Below are 23,398 nucleotides of genomic sequence, written 5' to 3'. Positions count from 1 at the left end.
CAGTTCCATCCCTAAACCACTGAAATAGCAGTCAGGCAAATCTGAAAAGCCACTTCTTAACAATGTCACCTCACAGGATGATCTGAATGGTCCTTTGCCATCCATAAGTCAGCACTATACTGCCGGCTGTGAAGCTATTTCTATCATTTTAACATTATAATCCAGCCCCAGATATTAACAAATTTGAATTATTTTCAAGATTTATTTGTACTGGCAAATTTAATTTGTAACGATATAGTTCTATCCTTCCTTCTAATGCCCCACTTGAGAACTTGAGCAAGTAGTTTAGGCTGAAACTGCAGTGCAGCACTAATAAGACTGACTCAGATGTCAATTCAAAGAACCATCTGCTTGTTCAAGCAAAGGTAAAAAAAATCCCAGGGTACTTCTTCACAATGCAAGGTTTAGGAAGTTGTCCTCGTGAGACATAAATGGTATCCAAGACAATTAACACCACCAAAAAGAAAAACAACTCTATTTATTTCACATGCTGTTATGGATTTTGCCATGTACAAAACAACTTCAAAAGCAGCATTTAGGCTCCAAAGTGCCTTGGGGCACCGCATGGATGTAACAATTGCGATAAAAATTCAAATAGGCAAGGTCTTTTCCCAGAAGTAGGGGAGTCCAGATCTAGAGGGCATACTTTGGTGGGGAGGGGAAGAGAGAAGGAGGTGAGATTTTCTTAGTCTCTATGACTAAGTATTTCATCCAACAGTTCCTTCTTCCAGGCCCAATAAGAACAGCAAATCATTGATGAATTGCAACAATTAGAGTCATAGAGATGTACAGCATAGAAACAAACCCTTTGGTCCAAGTGTCAATGCCGACCAGATATCCTAACCTAACCTAGTCCCATTTGCTGGCACTTGGCCCATATCCCTCTCAACCCTTCCTATTCATATATCCATCCAGATGCCTGTTAAATGTTGCAATTGTACCAGCCTCCATCACTTCCCCAGCAGCTCACTCCACACACGCACCATCCTCTGTGTGAAAAAGTTGCCTCTTGGGTCCCTTTTATATCTTTCTCTTCTCACCCTAAACCTATGCCCTCTAGATCTGAGCTCCCCCACCCCAGGGAAAAGACCTTGTCTATTTATCACACAACACCAGGTTCTAGTCCAACAGGTTTAATTGGAAGCACACTAGCTTTCGGAGCGACGCTCCTTCATCAGGGCAATCACCTGATGAAGGAGCGTCGCTCCGAAAGCTAGTGTGCTTCCAATTAAACCTGTTGGACTATAACCTGGTGTTGTGTGATTTTTAACTTTGTACACCCCAGTCCAACACCGGCATCTCCGAATCTTGTCTATTTATCCTATCAATTCTCCTTATGATTATGTAAATCTCTAGGAGGTCACCCCTCAGCCTCCGCGTTCAAGGGACAACAGCCCCAGCCTATTCAGCCTCTCCCTATAGCACAAATTCTCCAACCCTGGCAGCATCCTTGTAAAGCTTTTCTGAACTGTACAAGTGTACAAGTCCTCCTCTACTTGCTTTTCCAAAATGCAGCACCTCGCATTTATCTGAACCAAGACCATCTGCCACCCCTCAGCCCATTGGCCGAGCTGATCAAGATCCCATTGTACTTTGAGGTAGCCTTTTTAGCTGTCCACTGCACATCCAATTTTTTGTGTCATCTGCAACTTTACTAACTATACGTTCTATGTTCACATCTAAATCACGAATATAAATGACAAAGTAGCGGACCCAGCACTGATCCTTGTGGCACATCACTGGTTAGAGGCCTCCAGTCTGAAAAGCAACGTTCCACCACCACCCTCTGTCTTCTACTGTCAAGCCAGTTCTACATCCAAATGGCTACCACTCTGCCCTCATCAACCCCCTTTGTTACTTGTTTAAAAAAAAATCAATCATGTTGACGATCCTTAATCAGTCCTTGCCTTTCCAAATATGTGTAAATCCTGTCCCTCAGGATTCCCTCTAACAACTTGCCCACCACTGATGTCAAGCTGACCGGTCGATAGTTCCCTGGCTTTTCCTTACCACCTTTCTTAAATATAGTCATAGAGATATACAGCACGGAAACATAGCTGCACCACATTAGCCAACCTCCAGTGTCTGACACCTCATCCCTGACTATCTCAGCAACAGGCCTAGCAGTCACTTCCCTAGCCAGAGTTCTAGGGTACACCTGATCAGGTCCTGGGCATTTATACACTTTGATACATTTCAAGACATCCAGCACCACCACCACCTCTGTAATATGGACATTTTTCAAGATGTCAGCATCTATTTCCGCACATTCTATATTTTCTATATCCTTCTCCACTGTAAACACTGATGCAAAGTACTTGTTTAATATCTCCCCCATCTCCTGCAGCTCCAAGCAGGCTGCCTTGCTGATCTATAAGGGGCCCTATTCTCTCCCCAGTTACCCTTTTGTCCTTAATGTATTTATAAAAACCATTTGGATTCACCTTCATCCTATTTGCCAAAGCTAACTCATGTCCTCTTTTTGCCCTCCTGATTTCCCTTTTAAGTATACTCTAAGGATTCACTCGATGTATCCTGTCTCTACCTGACATATGCTTCCTTCTTTTTCTTAACTAAAACCTCAATTTCTCTAGTCATCCAGCTTTCCCTTTACCTACCAGCCTTTCCTTTCACCCTAACAGGAATATACGGTATTTGAGCTCGTTATCTCATTTCTGAAGGCTTCCCATTTTCTAGCTGTCCCTTTACCTGCAAACATCTGCCCCCAATCAACTTTTGAAAGTTATTGCCTCATAACGTCAAAATTAGCTTTCCTTCAATTTAGAACATCCACTTTTAGATCTGATCTATCCTTTTTCATCACTATTTAAAAACTAATAGAACTATAGTCGCTGGCCCTAAAGTGCTCCCCACTGACACCTCAATCACCTGCCCTGCCTTATTTCCCAAGAGTGGACCAAGTTTTGCACCTTCTCTAGTAGGTACATCCACATACTGAAATAGAAAATTTTCGTGTAGACACGAAACAAATTCCTCTCCATCTAAACCCTTAACACTATGGCAGTCCCAGTCTATGTTTGGAAAGTTAAAATCCCCCTACCATAACCACCCTACTGTTCTTACAGATAACTGAAATCTCCTTACAAATTTGTTTCTCAATTTCCCACTAACTGTTAGGGGGCCTATATACAATCCCAATAAGGTGATCATTCCTCTCTTATTTCTCACTTCCACCCAAATAACTTCTTTGATGTATTCCTAGGAATATCCTCCCTCAGTACAGCAGTAATGCTGTCCCTTATCAAAAACAGCACTCCTCCTCCTCCTCTTTTTTTATCCTTCCAATTGAATTTGTATCCTGGAACATTAAGCTGCCAGTCCTGTCTATCCCTGAGCCATGTTTCTGTAATTGCTATGATATCCCAGTCACATGTTCCTAACCATGCCCTGAGTTCATCTGCCTTCCCAGTTCAGCCTCTTGCATTGAAGTAAATGCAATTTAATTGATCAGTCCTGCCTTGTTCTCTGCATTATTCCTACCTGCCCTGACTGTTTGATTTGCTCCCATTCCCAATGTATCAATCTCCGATTGATCTCTTTCCTCACTATTTCCCTGGGTCCCGCGCCCCCAACCTTATTAGATTAAATCCTCCCTCGCAGCTCTAGCAAATCTCCCTGCCAGTATCTTAGTCCCCTTTGAATTCAGGTGCAATCCATCCTTCTTGTTCAGGTCACTTCTACCCCAGAGGATATTCCAATGATCCAAAAATGTGAACCCTTCTCCCCTGCACCAGCTCCTCAGCCACGTATGTATTCATCTACTCCATCCTCTTATTCCTACCAATTCACCAAAACATGTGGAGAAACAAGAGGGGCTAAACAAGGTGCCCATTGTATCTGAGATAACAGATTAAAGATGCAGTGACTACTTGAAGATGTATTCACTGAGAACACAGAAGTTGAGAATACATTTGAATTTCCATCCAACTGTTACATCTACATACATTATCTTACTTCAAATTAGAGGTATCCTTTCAAATCCATACTTTTGCAGCAACAGATTGACACTTACTAAATAAAGACAAGGAACATAATGGTGTAGATTTAAATGTTGAATAATCAGATCAATCATTAAATTTGGGAGGAGCAGAGTGGCCTACTTTTGCTCCTAATTCAGATATTCTCATGTTCGACCGCAAGTTCGATTTTTATGGAGGGCTTCTTCCTGATTAAATTTTTGTTGGGAAGCAGAACTGTTATTAGCTCACAAATACAATTTTATTATCCATTCAAACTGAAATAATGAGAACCAAATTTAAAAACTGCAAATGAAAACAATCTGCTTGACAGAATTACAATCAGTATCCACTATTTGTTCAAATGTCTTATTATTTGCAGGATTCTCCCCTGTGAATTATTAGGCTACTGTAAGTAACTAGCGAGGGCACAACTATTTGCTTAGAGAAATCCTGACACAAACATGTTAACATTCTGCTTATTTGAAATTGAAAATAAAACAAATGAAGTACTTCACTTCCATCACCATCAACCCCCACCCCATGATTATGTTTTCTGCATGTTCAATTTCTCATCTACCTACCACTTCACCCCCACTTCCTTTGGTTGCTCCCAGATTCATATTTTTGATATTTATTTCATGTTTAATCTCTCTTTTCTTACCCTTCCCTACGAAAGGCCAACTAACCAACCATTTCGGGGTTTTTTCAATATATAATTCTGCCTCCTAACCCGATTTGTGTTGAACATCCCAAAATTAGAAAACCAAACAAATAAGACAACACTGCGCAAACGAACCGTGTGAAAAATCGGCGAATCTACCGTCCACTGTACCTTCAGGGTTGAAGTAACGCGCTCGAACCTTAACGACTGGTTCTGGCGCAGGAAAGGCCCAGGCTTTAAGCAGGGCCTAGGTCGTCATTTCCCGCTCGGTCGCTGGCATTTCACCGCGGTCCTAGCGCCCGACAAATTACAGCCGAACATGTTTTTTTTTCAAAATGCTACTTCAGAAGTAGTTGCAAAATCAGCCAGTTACTCTGTCATAAGATATGTAAACGAAGTATCCTCAGCTATTCTAAGACTTGCCCTTCACCTTCCCATCCCTAACAGTCCCTTCCCCATCGCAGATCAAGAGCACATCTGACCTCCGTCGGGAGCTTTTGGATAATAATGTCACGCCTCAAGTATATAATGTATGTTACAATTCAATTCAAAAGGAAAAGTCACTAAACACCAAAACGTCGTCAAAGCTAGTTCCATGAACTGGAAGACGCTTCGGAGGCTTCTATCAACCGAAAAATCTCGTGCACGATACTGTCATTGTCAATTTCCCGGTCAATTTCCCGAATTCAATTTCGCAGAATACCTAATTTGATTTTCCTCTACACACGATGTATCATGTAACATAATGAGCTGACTGCCGCGAATGCGGCCTGTAAAAGAATTACAGTATACACCTCAACTACATAAGGTGTGTATGCGCCTTGGTCATCCGCGTCAATGCCATCGTGAGACAAAAAAACATGCAACACAAACTATTCAGCATCACTGTCGCACTAAATGTCCATTAAAACTTTCGAAGTCCTTGTGCTTTTTATACTCAAGTCAGATTCCCATGTTTTTGGCAAAGGTTGTAGGGCATACTTAAAGCTGAAAATGTGTTGCTGGAAAAGCGCAGCAGGTCAGGCAGCATTCTGGGAACAGGAGAATCGACGTTTCGGGGCATACCTTAGAATATAATTTGAAGTTCTTTGTCATTTTCCTATAAAATGTCCTCGATACCCGTTTTCATTTCAAACCAACTGTAGTTCAAACTAATGAATTGAGTGCGTTTTTCCAAGCGAATTTCTTTACGAATTACAAAACTTGTTACAAAGGTTGTAATACTTTTTGTCCATCCCACGCCAAAGATGGCAGCCGCAGAGTTAGCTCATCCACTCCATCCTTTTTTTAATCCTTTGTTATTTTTTTTTTAAGTTTTTTCTCCCTATTTAACTTCTGGAGAGAGCCGAGTTATCGAAGCAGCAAAGGTGATAGCATTGCGGCTTCGTCGGGTCCTGAGTGGGGTCGCCGGGGATTTGGAGCGGTACTTGGACATTTGGAGATCGAGCCCAATGATGAAAGGGATTCTGGATCAGTGGTGCTGGAAGAGCACAGCAATTCAGGCAGCATCCGACGAGCAGCAAAATCGACGTTTCGGGCAAAAGCCCTTCATCAGGAATAAAGGCAGAGAGCCTGAAGCGTGGAGAGATAAGCTAGAGGAGGGTGAGGATGGGGAGAAAGTAGCATAGAGTACAATAGGTGAGTGGGGGAGGAGATGAAGGTGATAGGTCAGGGAGGAGAGGGTGGTGTGGATAGGTGGAAAAGGAGATAGGCAGGTAGGACAAGTCCGGACAAGTCAAGGGGACAGTGCGGAGCGAGAAGTTTGAAACTAGGATGAGGTGGGGGAAGGGGAAATGAGGAAGCTGTTGAAGTCCACATTGATGCCCTGGGGTTAAGTGTTCCGAGGCGGTGAGGGAGGAGGTGTGGGCACAGGTTTTACAGTTCCTGCGGTGGCAGGGGAAAGTGCCAGGATGGGAGGGTGGGTCGTAGGGGGGCGTGGACCTGACCAGGTAGTCACAGAGGGAACGGTCTTTGCGGAAGGCGGAAAGGGGTGGGGAGGGAAATATATCCCTGGTGGTGGGTTCTTTTTGGAGGTGGCGGAAATGTCGGCAGATGATTTGGTTTATGCGGAGTTTGTAGGGTGGAAGGTGAGCACCAGGGGCGTTCTGTCCTTGTTACGGTTGGAGGGGTGGGGTCTGAGGGCAGAGGTGCGGGATGTGGACGAGATGCGTTGGAAGGCATCTTTAACCACGTGGGAAGGGAAATTGCGGTCTCTAAAGAAGGAGGCCATCTGGTGTGTTCTATGGTGGAACTGGTCCTCCTGGGAGCAGATATGGCGGAGGAATTGGGAATACGGGATGGCATTTTTGCAAGAGATAGGGTGGGAAGAGGTGTAATCCAGGTAGCTGTGGGAGTCGGTGGGTTTGTAAAAAATGTCAGTGTCAAGTCGGTCGTCATTAATGGAGATGGAGAGGTCCAGGAAGGGGAGGGAGGTGTTAGAGATGGTCCAGGTAAATTTAAGGTCAGGGTGGAACGTGTTGAAGTTGATGAATTGCTCAACCTCCTCGCGGGAGCACGAGGTGGCGCCAATGCAGTCATCAATGTAGCGGAGGAAGAGGTGGGGAGTGGTGCCGGTGTAATTACGGAAGATCAACTGTTCTACGTAGCCAACAAAGAGACAGGCATAGCTGGGGCCCATACGTGTGCCAATACCTACCCCTTTGGTCTGGAGGAAGTCGGAGGATTCAAAAGGAGAAATTGTTAAGGGTGAGGACCAGTTCGGCCAAACGAATGAGAGTGTCGGTGGAAGGGTACTGTTGGGGACGTCTGGAGAGGGAAAAACGGAGGGCTTGGAGGCCCTGGTCATGGCGGATGGAGGTGTAGAGGGATTGGATATCCATGGTGAAGATGAGGCGTTGAGGGCCGGAGAAACGGAAGTCTTGGAGGAGGTGGAGGGCGTGGGTGGTGTCTTGAACGTATGTGGGGAGTTCCTGGACTAGGGGGGAATAGGACAGTGTCGAGGTAGGTAGAGATGAGTTCAGTGGGGCTGGAGCATGCTGAGACAATGGGTCGGCCAGGGTGGTCAGGCTTGTGGATTTTGGGAAGGAGGTAGAACCGGGCAGTGCGGGGTTCCCGGACTATGAGGTTGGAAGCTGTGGGTGGGAGATCTCCTGAGGTGATGAGGTTCTGTATGGTCTGGGAGATGATGGTTTGGTGATGGGGGGTGGGGTCATGGTCGAGGTGGCAGTAGGAAGAGGTGTCGTCGAGTTGGCGTTTGGCTTCAGCAGTGTAGAGGTCAGTGCGCCAGACTACCACTGCGCCCCCTTTATCCGCTGGCTTAATGGTGAGGTTGGGATTAGAGCAGAGGGATTGGAGGGCTGCACGTTGTGAGGGTGAGAGGTTGGAGTGGGGGAGGTTGGTCGACAGGTTGAGGCGGTTAATGTCCCGGCGGCAGTTGGAAATGAAGAGGTCGAGGGCAGGTAATAGGCTAGCGCGGGATGTCCAGGTGGATGCAGTGTGTTGGAGGTGGGCGAAGGTGTCCTCGGAAGGTGGGTGGGAGTCCTGATTGTGAAAGTAAGCTCGGAGGCTGAGGCGACGGAAGAAGTGTTCGATGTCACGGCGTGTATTAAATTCATTGATGCGTGTACGGAAGGGGATGAAGGTGAGTCCTTTGCTGAGGACTGATTGTTTGTCCTCAGTGAGTGGGAGGTCTGGAGGGATGGTGAAAACTCGGCAGGGCTGGGAGCTGGGATCTGGTGTGGGTGTGGAGCTGGGAGTGGGGTCGGAGCCAGTACCTAGAGTGGGTGTGATGGTGGGGGGAATGGGGGTGGAGGCATGAGCAGGGGTAGTGTTCCCCTCGGGGTTCTGGGGGGTGGGGATAGTGACAGTGGGGTCTGTGGGGGGCATGTCAGCAGAATGCAGGTGAGTGGCGCTGGTGGGGTCGGAAGTGGTGGCAGACACGGCAGTAGGGGTGGCGGAAATCACTGAGCGTGTGGCATCGGCGATGATGTGAGGGCCGGAAGTGGCTGTGGGAGTGGCCATGATGGGGGCAGAAGTGACATCATCAATCAGCGTGGGGGTGGTAGCTGCATCAACCACATGGCTAATGGCGTTTCCGAGGCCAGGGGAATCTTCTGGGATGTTTGAGGAGCGCTGGTTATGGAGGTGGGTGGATAAAAGTTTGTTGCACTTAACAGTTTTTGATGTTTGAGATGGAATTGAAATACTGTTTGTTGAGAGTATGAATTCTCCTGAGGATGTAGTACAGAATGGTTCCTTTGCAAGTCTGAGAGAGTGTGGCCCTCAGCTGAGGCAGGGCAGACTGTAGAGAGGTTAGGTGCCGGCGCATTGCTGCAAGCGTGGAGCGGAGGATCTTGAAGGAGAACTGTTGCTGGTGTTTTTGAATCTGTAGTCTGTACTGTTTGTCCTGTTCGGGTCCGAACTCTGCTGGATTAAAGATGGTCCGGAGTCCGTGTGGGATGAGTTGGTTACGAAGGCATGCACTGCGGAAGCAAATGTGGCTGTGGTACTGAGTTTGTTTCACGACATGGTTGAAGAGCTTCAGGGCAGAGGAAATGACCTGGGAGAGGGACTCCCTGAGATTCTTGTCGAGAGAGCAGGAAAACTTCTTCAAGGCAGGCCCCAATGATGAAAGAGCGAGCTGAACGCGACGATGAGAGAGATTCCTCCAGCATCAGCAAGTGCAGGCAGTCCAAGGTGTTCCATAGAGCAGGCCAAAGCAAAGGAAATTGAGCCCTTGTAGGGAGTGTGAGCCCAGTATGACTAAGCACCTAAAAGCTGTTGAACTTCTAACTTAATTTCTTTATTTTTCTACTTTATATTAAGGAGGACTGTAATGTTTAACTTTTAACTTAGTTTCCTTATTTTTCTACTTTGTACCTAGGTACCAAAAAGGACGACACTGTCCACTTTTCACTGCACTCGTACTTCTGTATGCATGCCAGTGACATCTAATTCAAACACTATTTCTCCTAACCTCAAGGAAGCAAGCCTTGCGTATGTACACCTTTGTTTAAAAGAACCAACTATTTCAGAAGTCATAACTCACTTCAAAAAAACCCAGATAATTATTTCTCATTACGACTTTAATTGCAAGATAGATTCACTTACCTCTCCCATCTTAGATTTACAACATTTACAGACAAAATATTGGATTACAAACTAGTTATGAAATACAGATTCATCCTCCTAACTCAATTCAATAATTTAAATATACACAAACTTTAACAGGTAAATGAAAAATAAAAACATAGTAAATTACAAAATAGAAATTTAAAGAACACCAGCAAAGTAAATAGGGAAACTGAATGCAATAATTAAAATGGAGGACAACAAGCTGGATCGCACTGGCAAATACTGAACTCTACAAAAAGGGTTAGTTCCTTTGCTCCTTTGACCAACTAACCTTTCAAAAATAAAGTCATGACAATTGCCATTCAACCTGTGGGACATCCTCTGCAATTTCATACTATCGCGGCTGATCAAACAATGTCTTTTACCCAGCCTGTCTCTTTAACCCTGTATGCCACTGGTAATCAGAAATCCATCTACCTCTATGTTCAGGTTAAAAAAAATAGCTTCTGCAATCCTCTGTGGTAGAGAATTACAATGATTTAAAGCCCTTGATTAAAATAATTTCTCAATCTGGAATTAAACAGCATCCCCCTTACAATTAAATTGCACCACCCAATTCTTGAGTCTACAAGCACGGGAAACATTTTACCAGCAGCTATCCTGTCTAGCCCTTGAAGTAATTGAAGGTTTTGAGGAGACCACCTTTCCTTCTTTGAAACTCACGAGAACACAAACCTAGGGTTTAGATCAGAGTGGTGCTGGAAAAGCACAGCAGGTCAGGCAGCAGCAGAGGAGCAGGAAAAATCGATGTTTCGGGCAAAAGCCCTTCATCAAGCATAGAGGCAGGGAGCCTCCACGGTGGAGAGATAAATGGGGGAGTGGGGCTGAGGAGAAAGTCGCAAAGAGTACAATAGGTGAATGGGGGTGGGTATGGAGGCGATAGGTTAGAGAAGAGGTTGGGGGAAGGTAGCAAAGAGTACATAGGTGAATAGGGGTGATAGGTCAGAGGGGAGGGTGGAGCGGATAGGTGGGAACAGGTCACGAGGACAGTGCTGAGCTGGAAGGTTGGAACTGGGGTAAGGTGGGGGAGGTGGGGGCGCGGGGAGAGGGGAAATGAGGAAACTGGTGAAGTCCACATTGATGCCCTGAGGTTGAAGTGTTCAGAGGTGGAAGATAAGGCGTTCTTCCTCCAGGTGGTGAGGGTGCGGCAGTGGAGGAGGCCCAGGACCTGCATGTCCTTGGCAGAGTGAGAGAGGGAGTTGAAATGTTGGGCCACGGGGCGGTGGGGTTGATTGGTGCGGGTGTCCCGGAGATGTTCCCTGAAGCACTCTGCTAGGAGGTGTCCAGTCTCCCCAATGTAGAGAAGACCACATCAGGAGCAACGGATACAATAAATGACATTGGTAGATGTGCAGGTGAAATTTTGACGGATGTGGAAGGCTCCTTTGGGGCCGTGGATGGAGGTGAGGGAGGATATGTGGGTGCAGGTTTTGCGATTCCTGGGGTGGCAAGGGAGGGTGCCAGGATGGGATGGTGAGTTGCTGGGGTGGGGGGGGGGGGGCGTGGACCTGAACAGGTAGTCATGGAGGGAACGGTCTTTGCGGAAAGACCCTCTTTGGGGAGGGAAATACATCTCTGGTGGTGGGGTCAGTTTGGAGGTGGCGGAAATGTCGGATGATGATGCAGTTAATGCGAAGGTTGGTAGGGTGGAAAGTGAGGACCGGGGGGTTCTGTCCTTGTTATGGTTGGAGGGGGAGGGGGGTTTGAGGGCAGAGGTGCTGGATGTGGATGAGATGCATTGGAGGGCACCTTCAACCACATGGGAAGGGAAATTGCGATCTCTAGAGGAGGCGGCCATCTGGTGTGTTCTATGGTCGAACTGGTCCTCCTGGGAGTAGGTACGGTGGAGGCGGAGGAATTGGGAATATGGGATGGCATTTTTGCAGGAGGTAGGGTGGGAAGAGGTGTAATCCAGGTAGTTGTGGGAGTCGGTGGGTTTGTAAAAATGTCAGTGTCAAGTCGGTCGTCATTTATGGAGAGGTCCAGGATGGGGAGGGAGGTGTCAAAAATGGTCCAGGTGAATTTAAGGTCGGGGTGGAATGTATTGGTGAGGTTGATGAATTGCTCAACCTCCTCACGGGAGCACGAGTTGGCACCGATGCAGTCATCAATGTAGCGGAGGTGGGGAGTGGTGCCAGTGTAACTATGGAAGATGGACTGTTCTACATAGCCGACAAAAAGACAGGCATAATTGGGGCTCATACGGGTGCCCATGGCTACCCCTTTGGTCTGGAGGAAGTGGGAGGATTCAAAGGAGAAATTGTTAAGGGTGAGGACAAGTTCAGCCAAACGAATGAGTATGTCAGTGGAAGCGTACTGTTGGGGACGTCGGGAGTGGAAGAAACGGAGGGCTTGGAGGCCCTGGTCATGGCGGATGGAGGTGTAGAGGGATTGGATGTCCATGGTAAAGATGAGGCGTTGGGGGCCGGGGAAACGGAAGTCTTGGAGGAGGTGGACGGCGTGGGTGATGTCTTGAATGTATGTGGGGAGTTTCTGGACTATGGGGGATAGGACAGTATCGGTCGTGATGAGTTCAGTGGGACAGGAGCAGGCCGAGACAATGGGTCGGCCAGGGTAATCAGGCTTGTGGACTTTGGGGAGGAGGTAGAATCGGGTGGTGCGGGGTTCCCGGACTACGAGGTTGGAAGCTGTGGGTGGGAGATTTCCCGAGGTGATGAGGTACTGAATGATCTGGGAGATGACGGTTTGGTGATGGGGGGGGGTGGAGTCATGGTCGGGGAGCGGTAGGAGGAGGTGTCTTCAAGTTGGCGTCTGGCTTCAGCGGTGTAGAGGTCGGTGCGCCAAACTACCACTGCACCCCCTTTATCTGCTGGTTTGATGGTGAGGTTGGGATTGGAGGAGAGGGAGTGGAGGGCTGCGCATTGTGAGGGTGAGAGGTTAGAGTGGGGGAGGGGTGTAGAAAGTTTGAGGTGGTTAATGTCTCGGCGGCAGTTGGAAATGAAGAGGTCGAGGGCGAGTAATAGGCCAGCACGGGGTGTCCAGGTGGATGGAGTGTGTTGGATGCGAGTGAAGGGGTCCTCGGAGTGAACACAAACTCAGTTTGCTCAAACTCTCTTCATTGGACAGTCCTGCCATACGAGGAAAAAAAGTCTGGTGAACTTTGGTTGCACTGTCTTTATGGCAATTATATCTTTCCTGAGATAAGCAGACCATAACTATATACAGTCCTCATGATACAGTCTACAAGATCATACACGACTGATTTCACTGCTCCTGTACTCAAATCCTCTTGCAATAAGGCTAACATTTCATCAGCCTTCCTAACACTTTGCTGCATCAGCATATTAGACTTCTGCAACTTCTCAGCATGGGCACCCAGGTCCATGTGTGCATCTACACTTTCCAACCTCTTACCATTTAAGTAGCATTCTACATAAATTTTCTGCAACCCCAGTTGATATGTCACATTTTGCCACATGCCATTCTATCTGTCGTGTTCTAGCCCATTCACTAATTCCATCCAAATCCTCCTGAAGCCATTTTACATGTTCTTCAAACACACATTCCCACAAACTTTTATATCATGGGTAAATTTCGAAATATTTAATTTGGTCCCCATCTCAAAACCTTTGAGAGAAATTTTGAACAGCTAGGCTCCCAAGTACTAACTCTGCTGCATTAGTTACAGCCTACCAACGCAGGAATGACCCATTTATTTCTACTGGTTTGTGTTTGTTAGCCCATTTTTAATCCATACCAGTATGTGACCTCCTAGCCCTTGTATTTAATTTTTCCAGCCAGCCTCCTGTGGGGGTTTCATCAAAAGACTTCTGAAAATCTATATCCTTTGTTTCTACTTCAAATTTGAATGTAACATCTTCAAAAAACATTTCATGATTTCCCATCCACACATTTCTGGTGACTATGCCAACCCGATCATCAACCAGGTGTCTATCCCATCCTTTATAATAGGTTCTCGAACTTTCAGACTACAGTAAAAAAAAAAATCAATAGGTCTATTGTTCCTGGCGTTATCTCTCATTCCCTTCTTAAATAGTGGAGAGACATTTGCTACCTTCCAATGCACAGGAATCTTTCCAGTATCTGCAGAAGTTAGAAGATAATCCCCAATGCAGTGGATACCTCAATGGGTACCTCCTTCAAAGTTTTGGGATGAAGAACATCAGGTCCTGAGGATTCATCAGCTTTTAGCCCCATTAAAATCTCCAGTACGTTCTTAATTATGTTAATTTCTTTCAACTCATCTCCCGAGCCACTTGGACCTCTAGTTGTGCGAGATTTCTGGTATCTTCCTTAATGGAAACAAACACAAGGTAATCACTTCTCAATTATTTTGGTAACTTGCATTCATATTCCATTGTTCTTTTCCTGATCCTCCTTTGCAGTATTCTACAAACCTCCCAATCCTCAGAATTACTTATATTTCTGGCAACTTTGCCATCCTTCTTTTTGCCTCTTATGTAATCCCAAACTCTGTTAGTCACAGTTGATTAATCATTTTTGAGTTTTTGTACCTTGAAGGAATGTATGGTTGCTTTAATCCTCCACCGCTTTAGTTCACCCAATTCATATACAGATTGAAGTCACCCATGATAATTGCGTTGTTGAATTGAATTTATTGTCACGTGTACCAAGGCAGAGTGAAAAGCTTTGTCTTGCAAGCAATACAAGCAGTTCACATAGTTAAGTAGCATAGATAGTAAATAATAGGTAAACAGCACCAAAAACAAGAACACAGGTACAGGCGAATGCTAAGAGTTTGAGAGTATATTCAGTATTCTAACAGTAGGGTAGAAACTGTTACAAAACCGGCTGGTGCATGTATCCAGGCTTCTGTACCTTCTCCCCAAAGGTCGAGGTTGTAGTAAAACACTGCCAGGGTGGGATGGATCTTTGAGAATGCTGGTGGCCTTTCCTTGACAGAGGGCCTGGTAGATGGATTCTATAGATGAGAGGTTGACCTTTGTGATTGTCCGGGCCAAGTTCACCACTCTCTATAACCGTCTCCGATCTTGAATGGTACAGATGCCATACCAGATAGTGATATATCCAGGCAGAATGCTCTTGATGGTGCACCTATAAAAGCTGGCAAGGGTATTCGTCGTTATGCCAAATTTTCTCAGCTGCCTGAGGAAGAGGAGACATTAGAACATAGAACATTACAGCGCAGTACAGGCCCTTCAGTCCTTGATGTTGCACCGACCTGTCATACCAATCTGAAGCCCATCTAACCTCACTATTTCATGTACGTCCATACATTGGGCCTTTGTAACCCATGTATCCACATGAAAAGTCCAAGAAAGCTTGTTTTGGATGACCACTCCCAGGAGATTGACACTCTCCACTCGTTCAACTCTGTGCTGTTAATGTGCAGGGGGACATGAGTAACATCCTACAGAAAGTCAATAATGAGTTCCTTGGTTTTGCCGGCATTGAGAGCTAGGTTGTTCTCGGTGCACCATTTTTCAAGGTCTTCCACCTCCCGTTTGTAGTCTGTTTCGTCGCCATCTGAGATTCAACCAACTATGGTAGTGTCATCAGCAAACTTGTAAATGGCATTAGTCTGGTATTTGGCAATGCAGTCATGGGTATACAGTGAGTACAGTAAGGGGCTGAGTATGCACCCCTTGGGGGGGCTCCAATGTTGAGTGTGAGTGACGATAAAATGTTGTCCCCAATCTTCACTGATTGTGGCCTGTGGGTCAGAAAACTGAGGATCCAGTGCAGAGAGTGGGGCTTAGTCAGAGATCACTTAGTTTAGTAATCAGTCTCAAGGGGATATTAGTGCTGAAAGTTGAACTGTAGTTAATGAGTAGGATTCTTAGGTAGCTGTTCTTGGTGTCAAGATGTTCTCAGGAGGAGTGAAGGGCAAGTGATATGGCATCTGATGCGGATCTGTTGGTCCGATAGGCAAATTGGAGTGGATCAAGAGTAGTGGGGAGGCTGGAGTTGATCAATGCCATGACCACCAACATTCGGGCCACTGGGCAGTAGTCATTCAAACATGCTGCATGAGCCTTCTTTGGCACAGGGATGATGTCTGCCCTCTTGAAATAGGCAGGGACAGTGACCTGCTGCAGGGAGAGGTCGAAGATGTCAATACGACCTCTGCCAGATGATCTGCGCATGCTGAGTGCATGGCGTGGTATTCCGTCTGGTCCCATCGCTTTCCTTCAATTCACACATCATATGAACTTTATACTGAGCTGACCTCTGATGCAGTGACTTTTGGGATAGGTTGGTCAGGACTAGTCAGAATAGGTGTTACCTCTACGCCAAAATTCTGTTCAAAGCGAGCATAGGTGTTGAGACAATCTGGGAGGGATGTGTCATCGTGCATGCTAGCATGCTACAGGTTTCTCTCATCTCCTGATTAATACCATGTCCCATACTATCATTACAATTTGGTGGCCTAGAAATAATTTGAACACGTATCTGTTGTCTCTTACCATTTCTTAGTTTCACAGATTCCACACATCATCCCTTACCAGTGTACTGATCAAATCTATTTTTATCAGTACAATGCCACCTCCTTTTCTTTCTTGTTTGCTCTTCTTAAACATCAAATATTCTTTAAAATTCATTTCCCAGCATGTTTCCATAATGGCAATGAGGGCATACCCATCTATCTCTTTGTTCCTACAGATCATCTCGCCTGTTGCGAAAGATGCATGCATTCAGATAGTGTCCTTAACTTCGTCTTTTTAATAGCTTTCCACTTTCAAAACATATTCCATGTTCTGCTTTATTTCTCCAGTCTCCTAGTCTCTCTAACATGTCTTTGTCAAGCAAGGACATTATTTTTAAAAAAAGAGACCGCAATAGAATCATGAAGATCTACAAATGTAAATAATGGAATCAAAGATAAAACTGTTAAGGATACAGTACAGATCAAATAGTAAGAATGATTTTGTTGGCGAATATATGGAATGATCAAAAAAAAAAATCCCCAAGGTAATCTGCCAAGAGTAGGTCTGAAAGGTGAGAAAGGGTTAGAATTTTCATATGATATAATCAAGTGGTTTCTGGCCCAACATACAATAAACCCAAAAAGGATGAAGCGAGGGTCAGTTTTGGTCGACTCGGGAATGAGAAACAGACCAGAACTAATAATGAAAACAGCACAGTAGAGGGAGTAATGATCACAAAATCATAAAGGCTTACAGTAATAATTAAAAAGATACAAGTAAACCTAAGAAATACATTATAGAAAAAGGTACTAAGAAATGAGAATGTAAATATACTAAAGAAAAATATTGAAACAAGGTAGATGAATAGCAAACAATATTTAAAAGGGATAGAGATGAAGAGAGATGTATTCCAGTCCAAGGTGAAATGTAATCTAAAGAAAAAGGCTTCAAACAAAAAAAAGCATAAACAATAAATAAGATAGATGAATATGAGATGAACATGAAACATCAAAATACTGAAAGTCATCTGGTTTTTAAACACTTGTAACAAAAATGAGAAAATAGATAGGGATGGGCCACTAAAGGATGAGGAAGATAAACACACAAAGGATACGACTCAACTGGCAAAGAGAAAGAGTAGATATTTTGCCTCAATTTTCACTGGGGAGACTAGGTGGATTGAAAACAGTTGAGATAGAAGGGAAAAAAAATACTGAACAGGTTTAAAATCCACAAACCCAGATGCCTGACTTCCTGATGCTCAAAGAAACTCAGAAGGAGACCGTAGCAGCACAAATATCCATACATTTACATTCAACACGTAGTGACGACAATAGGCAGATCGCAAATATGGTGCGTATTTGGCGATCTCTAGATCTAATTCAGGGAACACATTTTAAAAATCCATTGATACATCAAAGAAGCATTTAGAAGAAATTTCTTTGTACAAAAGACTGAGAACGTGAAACTCTCAGCTACTTATGTGGTTAAAGACAAAACAAAACTGCAGATGCTGGAATCCAAAGTAGACAAGCAGGAGGCTGGAAGAACACAGCAAGCCAGACAATATTGGAAGATGGAAAAGTCAACGTTTCAGGTGTAACTCTTCTTCGGGGCTGTGGGTGGCATTAAGGGGAGCTGCAGAAAAAGGGTGGTGAGGAGAGGGGCAGAGCAGTGAGGTAGTGATAGGTGAACACAAGCAGAGGGTACACCTGGTTGGTCGATGGGAGGAATGAATCTGTTTGGTAGCTAGAAGGAAGAATCGGGCAGAGGAATGGAAGGGAGGAGGAGCTGGAAAAGGAGTCGGAGATGAGTGGGAAGGTTATTTGAAATCGGAGATTTCAACGTTGAGTCCTCTGGGCTGTCGGAAGATAGGTTTTGTTCCTCCAATTTGCAGTCTGATTTGCTGTGGCAGTGGAAGAGGCCGAGGATGGTAATGTCGGAAAGGGAATTGAATTGGACGGTGACAAGGAGATCAGGTCAGCCCTCGCAAGCCCGGTTAAGATGCTCAGCAAAACATGCCCTTAGTTTATGTTTAGTCTCACCGACCGTCCTTGCAGAAGGAAGAGAGGAATGGGGAGGAAAAGATGTGCTTGGTGGTGGGGTCTAGCTGGAGTTGGCAGATATGTTTAACAATAAGCCTCTTCTCCTCTCCTCCATTTCTCTGACCAACCTTCCTCCCAGTTACCAATCTGATTCATTCCTCCCATCGACCAACCAGGTTATACCCTCTACCTATGTTCACCTATCACTACCTCACTACTCTGCCCCTCTCCCCACCCAAAACTCTGCCACAACCCCACTTTAGCTGCAGCTCCCCTTACCTCCACCCCCAGTCCTGAAGAAGAGTTACACCCAAAACACCTCCTGATGATGCCTGGCTTGCAGTGTTCTCCCAGCCAACTGCCTGTCTACTGAAGTGGTTAAGACAGTGCTGACACAAAGGGAGGCTTGATGTAAACACAAGAGAGAAGGACAAGGAATATGCAAAATGTGAGAGGAGGTAATCAGATTATAAGGCTTGTGTACTATCTAAATAACGGCACTGATTATTTGGGTCAAATTACTTTTTATATGTACAATCTAAAGAACAATCAGATAACTAAACATTGGATCGCAACATTTCTAGTTCAGTTATTTACATTGATTTATTCAAATTACATAAAGTGTTTGAATTACCAGCAATATACATTCACTTGTCGTTGCAGACAAAATGTTGCCAATAATGACAAAATATTCTGATATTATTTCAAAATTCTGGCATCTGAAGTATTTTATTTCATTTAACTTCTGTCTTTTCAATTCCTGTTTCTTGAAGTTACTTGTTGGAAGCAAAGTTTGCTTTGATTTTGCAAAGATAACATCATGAAATGTAATTTGCTTCTCTAATATGATAAAATGTCTATGAAATAAAATATGACAACAAACCATTTGGTCAAATGCTTGGTAAAATAATAGATTTTAAGTAATATGTGAAAAGGAGGAAAGCAAGGGTGGGTGAAGGCATGCTGGACAAGACAAAAAATGGAAAATTATCGGCCAATTAGCCTAACCTCGGTTGTTGGTAAACTTCTAGAATCCATCATTAAGGATGAGGTTTCTAAATTCTTGGAAGAGCAGAGTCTGATTAGAAGAAGTCAACATGGATTTAGTAAGGGGAGGTCGTGCCTGACAAACCTGTTGGAATTCTTTGAAGAGGTGACAAGTAGGTTAGACCAGGGAAACCCAGTGGATGTGGTCTATCTAGACTTCCAAAAGGCCTTTGATAAGGTGCCACACGGGAGGCTGCTGAGCAAGGTGAGGGCCCATGGTGTTCGAGGTGAGCTACTGTTATGGATTGAGGATTGGCTGTCTAACAGAAGGCAGAGTTGGGATAAAAGGTTCTTTTTCGGAATGGCAGCCGGTGACAAGCGGTGTCCCGCACGGTTCAGTGTTGGGGCCGCAGCTGTTCACGTTACATATTAATGATCTGGATGAAGGGACTGGGGGCATTCTAGCGAAGTTTGCCGATGATACAAAGTTAGGTGGACAGGCAGGTAGTACTGAGGAAGTGGGAAGGCTGCAGAAGGATCTAGACAGGTTGGGAGAGTGGTCCAGGAAATGGCTGATGGAATTCAATGTGAGCAAATGCGAGGTCTTGCACTTTGGAAAAAAGAATACAAGCATGGACTACTTTCTAAACGGTGAGAAAATTCGTAAAACCAAAGTACAAAGGGATCTGGGAGTGCTAGTCAAGGATTCTCTAAAGGTAAACATGCGGGTTGAGTCCGTGATTAAGAAAGCGAATGCAATGTTGTCATTTATCTCAAGAGGGTTGGAATATAAAAGCACCGTTGTGCTACTGAGACTTTATAAAGCTCTGGTTAGGCCCCATTTGGAGTACTGTGTCCAGTTTTGGTCCCCACACCTCAGGAAGGACATATTGGCACTGGAGCGTGTCCAGCGGAGATTCACACGGATGATCCCTGGAATGGTAGGTCTGACATACGAGGAACGGCTGAGGATCCTGGGATTGTATTCATTGGAGTTTAGAAGATTAAGGGGAGATCTAATAGAAACTTACAAGATAATACATGGCTTGGAAAGGGTGGACGCTAGGAAATTGTTTCCGTTAGGCAAGGAGACTAGGACCCGTGGACACAGCCTTAGAATTAGAGGGGGTAAATTCAGAACAGAAATGCGGAGACATTTCTTCAGCCAGAGAGTGGTGGGCCTGTGGAATTCATTGCCGCAGAGTGCAGTGAAGGCCGGGGCGCTAAATGTCTTCAAGGCAGAGATTGATAAATTCTTGATGTCACAAGGAATTAAGGGCTACAGGGAGAATGCGGGTAAGTGGAGTTGCAATGCCCATCAGCCATGATTGAATGGCGGAGTGGACTCGATGGGCTGAATGGCCTTACTTCCACTCCTATGTCTTATGGTCTTATGGATGGGAGTTCCAGGGCTTAGGGCCTAGGCAGCTGAATGCAAGGCCACCATTGGTCAAATAATAAAACTGGGAATGCTCAAGACAGAGCCCATAATTATACAAGCTGGATATCCTCGAGAGTTGAGGCTAAATAAGTTACCAAAATGGGGAGTAGTAAAGCCAGGGAGGGATTTGAAATTAAGAATAAGAACTTTAAAATCAAGTTCTTGCTTGAACAGGAGCCAAAACAGTGATAACTATATTAATAACCCCAAGTAATTATTGTTTAGGTGAGATCTTTATGAATTAGTTTCACAAAGACACAACAGCCTCTGAATAAATATTCTGGATAGATTCAATTTCAGAATTCAAACTTTTATTGACCTGATATTGTTTAACTTGCAGAACATGTAAGCAAGTCATGAAAACTTGGACTTGTTACAATCCCATGCTTCCTGGTTTCTTCACAATTCAATGTCATGTTAGTCGAGCAGTTAAAACTTTCTAGAACTTCAGTCGAGACACCATTTAGGTATACATTAATTGACATAATTTTTTTAAAACACAGATTCTAAGATTTCCATGACTCTTCACATATTTGCATTACATGCCCACCAAGCAGAAAAAAAATGGGTTGGAACTTAAGCTATAAGAATTCAATTTTTCCAAGAAATACCCTTCACAAAAATAAGGCAGTAAATTACAAAATAATAAAAGGGTGCATGTCCAGTATGAGAGAGAAAGTGAGGTCTGCAGATGCTGGAGATCAGAGCTGGAAATGTGTTGCTGGAAAAGCGCAGGTCAGGCAGCATCAAGGGAACAGGAGAATCGACGTTTCGGGCATTAGCCCGAAGAATTCCTGAAGAAGGGCTAATGCCCGAAACGTCGATTCTCCTGTTCCCTAGATGCTGCCTGACCTGCTGCGCTTTTCCAGCAACACATTTCCAGTATGAGAGAGACTCCACCTTAGTGAAACCGAATTCTAGTGAGTATATTTGGAAATTTGGTTTAAAGTCAGTGCATGGGAGAAGTGAAGAGCATTAAGTAATGATTATTTCAAGTAGTAAAATATGCTGACTGGTGAGTTCAGTGAAAGGCCAGATTGAGGTCCTTATCTTTTTTCTCAACCTCCAACATATGATTTCCAATTCTGGACAGAAGGAGCAGTAGGTGGGATCGTTCAAAACTACAAACTTTAAATCAGTACTCAAAGTACTGCATTGTTTTATCCCCATTCTAACATTTACTCCAAGTTCCAAAACCTTTTAGGAATTGTTCGCTATATCAATTATTAATAAGGAATGATTAAAAATTAGAGGGGTAGCAGGGCAAGCAATGTGCTGCAACTGCAGAACATGGGAGCCTCTGGATGCTGGTATGAACCACAGCAAACACATCCACACCAAGTGTTTACAGGTGCTGGAAAGACAGCTCAGAGCTAATGAGATGGAGGCTGTTAGCAAGTTTTGAGAAGATTTGGAGGTTGTACTGGAGTTTCTGCAGCTCCATCAGGAGGGGGAAAGTTAACTGGATACTTCATTCCAGGAGGTGGTCATACCCCTTAGGACAGGGGCATTTTGATTTGATCAATGATCAGGGACATGAGAGTAAGGGGTCCATAGGGATGTAGCACAGAACATTCAACCTTTGCAATTGTCCAACTGGTTTGAGTTTTCTCAAATAATTTCAGAGTTGATGTGTTTAGTCACCAAAGCACTGCAGTACAAGAAGCCATCTGGGGAAGTGATCTTGCAAGAAGTGGGCAATGATAATAAAGGACAATATCGTTAGGGGGATTGACATTATTCTGTGCAGCGAAGTATATGATTTCAGATGTCATATTGTTTACCCAGGGCCAAGATCTAACTGAGCTAGAGAAGAACTTGCAGTGGGAAGGGAGTGATCCAGTGGTCATTGTTCATATCAGTGCCAATGACAGTGATCCAACTAGAACAGAAATTCTGCTGATGGAGTTAAAAAGCAGAACTTCAGAAAAGTAATAATCTCCAGACTTCGACCTGAAATGCATGCAGATCAATAGAGGATAAATAGTATTAGAATGTATGGTTTAAAGACTGGAATGGGAGAAGTGGGTTCTGGCTCTTGGACTGTTAGTACCGATGAAATCTGAACTGTTGGGATAGATAGAGCAAAATGGAAAACTTCTGGAATAACCAGTCTCAAACTGTCCTGAAGGTATGCTATGAATGCATGCGCCATGCTGCTTCTACCAATTTGATTTTTCCAACTCATTACAAGATTAAAATCACCCCAACATGTTGCAGTACCCTTCTTAGAAGCCATCATTTCTTGATTTGGACTCTGTCCTATAGCACAAATGTGTTAATAAGTTTACAAACCATTCCCACCAATAATATCATTCTTTACTAGGTCTTATTACCACCTAAATGGATTCTACATTTTGACCTTCAGAACCAAAGGTACTTTCTCACTACTGTACTGATACACACCATTTCATTTTCTTTCTGCCCTTCCAAAATATCAAATGTCTTTTAATATTCAGGTCGTGGCTGTGCTCAATTTGTAACCATTATGATCTCATATTAAACACACTTTTATTTGAGTTGTTAATTTGTTAAATGTTACAATTGGTGCCTATTCAGATATGCAGCATTTAATTCTGTCCTTTTTACCAGTTTCCCTATTCTGACTTCATTTGGTGGTACACTCTTATATTGTATTCCTACCTTTTGCACCTTGGTGATCAACAACAATGCAACTACCATGCAGTTTTGCTTTATCCTCTAACTTTCCCAATCAATCCTCATATGGAATTTTCCCCACCTCCACCCCTACCACAGAGGAACCTCGATTATCCAATATTAATTATCCGAAGATAATT

At 44.4% G+C, this 23,398-nt stretch overlaps 1 protein-coding gene across 6 annotated transcripts in view; it reads right to left on the bottom strand.

The window, feature by feature from the left end:
* The window catches only part of ppm1ba (protein phosphatase, Mg2+/Mn2+ dependent, 1Ba), a 229,672-nt gene that overhangs the window by 86,422 nt on the left and 119,852 nt on the right, over window positions 1-23,398 (bottom strand). Inside the window, exon 1 of one of the 6 annotated variants that reach the window (XM_087991268.1) lies at window positions 4,777-5,008. The exons of 4 other annotated variants lie outside the window; for them this stretch is intronic. The gene's annotated coding sequence lies outside the window, so the exon portion shown is untranslated. Of the gene's footprint in view, window positions 1-4,776; window positions 5,009-23,398 lie in introns of those variants that run through there. One more of the 6 variants, XM_087991270.1, reaches the window with a different exon arrangement.

Source organism: Chiloscyllium plagiosum, unplaced genomic scaffold (genome assembly GCF_037043375.1).
Source record: "Chiloscyllium plagiosum isolate Xiang-an unplaced genomic scaffold, Cpla_swu_hap1 HiC_scaffold_10, whole genome shotgun sequence".
NCBI classification, from domain to species: Eukaryota; Metazoa; Chordata; class Chondrichthyes; order Orectolobiformes; family Hemiscylliidae; genus Chiloscyllium; species Chiloscyllium plagiosum.
The sequence above is the reverse complement of the archived record's forward strand: the minus strand, read 5'-3'. Positions and strand labels throughout refer to the sequence as shown.